The sequence below is a fragment of the Elaeis guineensis genome, chromosome 13 (genome assembly GCF_000442705.2).
Source record: "Elaeis guineensis isolate ETL-2024a chromosome 13, EG11, whole genome shotgun sequence".
In the NCBI taxonomy this organism is placed as follows: Eukaryota; Viridiplantae; Streptophyta; class Magnoliopsida; order Arecales; family Arecaceae; genus Elaeis; species Elaeis guineensis.
In genome coordinates this window covers 74,481,104-74,486,952 of record NC_026005.2, presented here as the reverse complement: position 1 = coordinate 74,486,952, position 5,849 = coordinate 74,481,104, and the positions used below count along the sequence as shown (strand labels likewise).

The 5,849-nt window shown below is 34.1% G+C and overlaps 1 pseudogene; it reads right to left on the bottom strand.

Moving 5' to 3' along the window:
- Positions 1-2,372: 2,372 nt before the first annotated feature.
- Positions 2,373-3,237, bottom strand: LOC140853458 (uncharacterized; annotated as a pseudogene).
- Between the last annotated feature and the right edge of the window lie 2,612 nt (positions 3,238-5,849).

The following is a 5,849-nucleotide window of genomic DNA, read 5'->3' as shown; positions in this document are numbered from 1 at the left end:
TACATGAATAGGAATTGGTGTGTGGTACGGTGGCTCAGTTTTTGCTGATGGTGCGGAAGGCTTCGTGCGGTAACCCAGAGAACAGAACCCACGAAGAGAGAGAACACGCGATGCTGAGAAGAGTAGGAGCATGGAGGCTCCTGGACAGCGGACAAAAGTCGCTTCAGGGGTTCAGGGGGATCTTCTTAGAGAGAGAGCTTTTGTGAGGGAGAGCTTCCTGTGAGGGAGAAATTGGAGGTACGAGAGTTGAGGGTGAGATCTCCTCTTATAATATTTCTTTCTTATAGTGAAGTTTACATGCTCCGTGGAAGTGAGTCTTTTTTGACTGATCCACGTAATTAATTATTTTCTGTTTTATTTCTTCCTTCTTCCTGCTGCATTGCGTCATATCGAAAAGGTCCTGAGAGGTAGTGTCCTGACCAGACATCCACCCAGCACGACCGACGACTTACTCGGCATTGCGCTGACTATCTTGATCCTGAAAGATCTGGAGATCAAACGATGGTTATCCAGCATGAGTATTAAATACTCGTGATTGTGGGATGTAACAGTCACCTATAAACTATCAATTACTTGATCTTAATGACAGTTAATGAGGTAACCACCCAGTAAATATCATAATCTCCACATCCCAAATATTCACGGATGAAGATTACATGATAATGCTTTCTTCACCCTATATAAAATGGTAAGCAATGAGGGACTAGGTAAGTGTAGCTAATTATAAGCTTTTGGCTCTCTAGTATTCTCTTTCTCCGGTTGATTTAGGCATCGGAGGATCTCTTATCGGACAACTTTCAGTAAGAGGACTTCATTTTGTAGGTTTCTTGCTGTTCCGCATTCGCGCACTACGGCTCGGCTCGCCACCAACCATCTCACTAGAGATCGGCAGCAACAAGCGGTAATTTTTCAAATCTCATAAATTATGATATTATTTACCTATATATTAGTTGAATATTATAATATAATTTTTGATTTCCAATGCTTCAAGTTATATATCATAAAATACTACTTTATTACGGTATTTAAAATAAATACTGCTAATAAAAATAGTGACATTTTTTTGAAAATACAGTAAAAAAAATTAATAGCACATAATAAAAAATATCATAAATAATTTACCGTCAAAAATTATTTTTATTATAGTACCAATATGCATTAATTAGTCTCTCTATATTACTCTCATGCTTCTTGCTGGTCATCTTGCCAAGTTTCAAAAAACAAATGCCTTGCTTCAAATGCATAGTCATACGGTTAGATCGATGCTAGCAGGTTTCTCAAAAGATAAGGCTTGAGATTTGGGGCCTAATCGGATCCATAACGAGTTTGCCCGTGTACCCCTTTGCAAGGGCCTAGATAAGCTCTGTGATGCTAGCGAGTTTCTGCTCAAGGCATGCCGCTGGAGTTTCACATGATTCTTCAAGGATACACCATGGTCGTCTCATGGATCTGCCAAATAAATCAGTGTCTTGTGATTGCCATAACAGAGTTTGGAGATAAAGAGGCAGTTCAGTCTGCAGAGCATTTTCCAATATATCAGGAGCAAAGACTTCTGATTCGTCGTGCACAGATATATCAAGGAGCAAAAGCTTTGTGATTAATCCTGCAGTGGTATATAAAAATTTAGAGGTTGTGACTTTTTTATTTTTGGGATAATCATGTTTGTAATGCTATGCGCTGTCATATATATTTTGAGGGCAGGTTAATTTACTTATGGTGCGTTTGGTTAATCATTAAAAAAATATTTTTTTTATTTTTTAATTTTTAAAAAATAAAAATTAAAAAATAATATTTGATAATATCATAAAAATTAAAAATTAAAAATTAAAAATTAAAAATTAAAATAATTATTTTATATGCAAAGTAAAAATTTTTTTATTTTTCAAAACTTATTTTTCTATTTTTTTTTTTTTTTTTTTGCTTCCGCACGTCTAAAACGTCAAACCAAAAAGTAAAGAATCCAAATTCTTCTCCCTCGTCGAGCTCGTCACCTCTCCATCCCTTCTTCCTCCCTTTCTAAATTCTTCTCCCTCATGGAGCTGTTCATCTATTTCCAATCATTGCTTTTTGCTTTATAGCGACGTAGTTATCAAATATATTTTTTATTTTTTTATTTTTATTTAATAATAAAAATTAAATAAAATAAAAAATAAAAAAATATAACTAAATGTATTCTTAATTAATCTCTCTAAAAAATGGCATATCGCATGCACCATGTAAATCATCTCGCCTACTTCTCGTGGGCTCATCACGTGCTTCTCTTGGTGATTGATCCATTGCCAGAAAACAAGGAGAATAGCATAGTGCGTGGCTATATTAGTGCATGCGGTGCGAGATATAATTTCTCTAGCAAACGAGCTACGACACAGATCGACAATAAAAGCCAGCTCTCGGTAGCAGGTTATTAAATTGCAGCAAAGATTGAATGATCATACAGTGCAGGGTATAATTGCGTTCACCCCACCCCCCCCCCCACCCCCCTCTCTCTCTCTCTCTGCTAAGACTTGCAATAACCCTCTAGAAATTAACATAAAATTATCACAGTTGTGTTTTGCCAGACTCTGAAAACTGCTGCTGTACACAAGTGGGCATGAATATAATAGAGATAAAAGCCCAGTTCCACAGAATGCCATGGATATTAGTAGTAGGGCTGATAACGGCAAGAACAAGACCGAATCAAAGAAATGGTCCAAAGGAAGAAGAAACTAAGGAACTAACTCATGGCCGCTTAACCAAAGCACTGGTCGCCAGGGAGTGGGCCGGGGAGGGAACCTTTGTCAAGGAACTGGAGACCGAACACCACCACGATGGCAAGAACGGTGAGGTAGGAGAGGCCCTCCACGGCCCCGAGCAAGCCGTAGCGCCCTGCCGGGAGGCCGGACCCCGTCCGGACTTTGGTGTAGAGATCACATCACGATGCCGCCCACCACCAGATAGCTCACCCCCACCGCCGCCCCGGGACCCGGAGGGAGGCCGCAACCGATCGTCCTCAGCACGTACAGAGAGACTCCGATCACCGGATTCGCCACCAGGCCCCCCACCGCCGCCGCCAGCTCTATCCCTCCGCTCTCGCCGCTCTCCGCGTCCTTCGCCTTGCACGTGACCGATAAACTCCGCACGTGACCTTTCCCCCTCCAATTCCTCCAGCTACGAGGGTGTGGTCGAGTCCTAGGCGAGGTCAGCAGCATTGTTAGAGATAACGCCATTTCCAGACTCTTCGTCCCTCGATTTTTTTCAAATTTGTCCTCCTTATTCTATGTTCGCGTTATCTTTTGCTTTCGCTGTTGTGTGTTGGGGGGCGACCGTCCGTTTCCTGTAAACTCCGACCGTCCGATTGAAGATTGGGAATGATGATCCGCATCACAAGATGATACCGCCACCCGATTAGGGTAACTAAATGTAGATGTTAGAGTGGCGATTAGTCAGAGAAGGCCACAAAGGAGAGGTAATTTTTCCGATAAAGTTTGGTTAGATTTATATATATTTATTAAAAGAACGGGACCACTGGCAGGTGGACCCAGCAGGTGCGAACAAGATGTACATCGAGATCCATCTTCTCTGCTTTGCCAAAAAGGCTGATGATTAGATCTAACATGAAAGGAGCGAAGGGATTTCAAAACTTTCCTGCCATATAATTAGATAATCTTACATGGAATAGTAAAGATAGCAGCAACTTTACAAGCATAAAGTTTAAAAAAGGTTCATTATTAACTATTGGACTCGGTCGAACCACGTCTCAACTCCTTTGTCGAGAGAGGAGATTAAGAGGCAAATTTATTGATTAGTTCTAGATTTCTAATTTCTGATTCAAAAAATTAAAAATTCTAAGTAATTAATCACATGCCACGGAATAATAAAAAGATAAAATTAGGGTAATTTGAATAAAAGGGCCGATGTAATGGACTACTACAGCTATGCCCAAGGCGGGAAATCAGAAATCACACCCTCAACGGAACCGATCAGAGAATGAAGCTTGTTAGCGAGACCATGTAGTAGAGGATTTGATTGAATCAATGGCCCATCGCTTGATCCCCGATGATGACAAATTTCAAACCTCCTCCTCATCTCCCTTCGTCGTTGCCCCAATCGATCGAACCCACCCCGATGATGACAAATTTCAAACCTCCTCCTCATCTCCCTTCGTCATTGCCCCAATCGAGCCCACCGCTGATTGCAATTATGTTTAAAAAAATATTGCCAATAAGCAAAATAAATTCAAAAAAAAATTTTTGTGCACCGATCTACGTAGTCACAACTTTTCAATATGCATTTAATATCTACAAATCATTTTTTTTATTTAAAAATTTTATATGATCAAAATATTTCTGTCATTTAATTAAAATATCCCTTCACAAAAATTATAATATCTCTTTTAAAAATATTATGACATTCTTATCTTTTAAAAAAAGTTATAATACTTCTTTTTAAAAATTATGATATCTTTTGACATAAATTATGACATCTCGATATTAAACAAAAAATCAAACGCAGGTATTATAATTTTTTTTTTTTAAATATAATAATTTTGAAAAAAAATATCATAAGTTTTTTTCAAAAAATAAAAATATTATAATTTTTTAAAAAAAATATCATAATTTTTTTAAAAAATATTATAATCAAAAAATAAAAATATTTCCATCATATAAAATTTTTAAATAATAAAAATAAATTATAAATATTAAATATATATATATATATATAATTATATAATTTATCTGGAGCTGTACGTCAAATTTTCTGCACCACCCCCGGTACACAAATATTTCTGCAACAAGCAAATGCAAACAGCCACGACAGGCAATCAAGGCATCCACCAATCAATAGTCAGAAAATATTGAAAACTCCTTAAATTCCAACACCACAAATGAGCCTATGAGCTGTATCCTGCACCACTTCCAGACAAAACGCAGCCGGAGGATAGAATCCTTTTTCTAAATAATATAAAAAAAAAATTAATTATTAAAATAATTTAAATTTGAATTTATTTATCGATTTGATACAAAAATAATAAAATATTATTTTGAATGACGTTTTATCATACTACGTCACCTCCCCCATTCCCCCCATTTTCCACGTAGACTAGATGAGGAAAAAAAAAAAAATAGAAACGCCATTTGGTATGGTGTTTTTAAAAACACCATTCGAAACAGCATTTTTAAAAACGCCATATCATTTGGCACTTTTAATTATTTCCATCCAAAAAATAAAAAAAAATGATAAAAAAATAAAAATTATAATTTTAAATTTATAAAAAAATAAAAATTATAATTTTGATAAAAATAAAAATTATCATTTCAAATTAGTATCCACATTTCAAATTATCTTTAAAAAAAAACTAAAAAAATAATTATAAAAAAAATAAAAATATCATAAAAAAGTATTGAAAAAAAATAAAAATTATAATTCAAAATATTAAGAAAATAAAAATTTTAATTTTAATTCAAATAAAAATCATCATTTCAAATTACAATCTCCTTTTAAAATTAATTTTTTTAAAAAATATCATAAAAAAATTAAAAAATTATTAAAAAAATAAGAAAAAAATAAAAATTATAATTTTGAATAAATTTTTAAAAATAAAAATTCAAATTTTAATTAAAATAAAAAATAAATTTAAATTATTTTCTTCATTTAAAATTAATTTTTTAAAAAAAATATTTAAAAAAATATTTAAAAAAATATTAAAAAATTTAAAAAATAAAGAATACCATAAAAAATGAGAAAGAAATCAGAAAAAATAAAAATTATAATTTTGAATATAAAGAAATAAAAATTTTAATTTTAATTTTAATTCAAATAAAAACCATCATTTCAAATTGCTTTTCCCATTTCAAAATATCTTTTTAAAA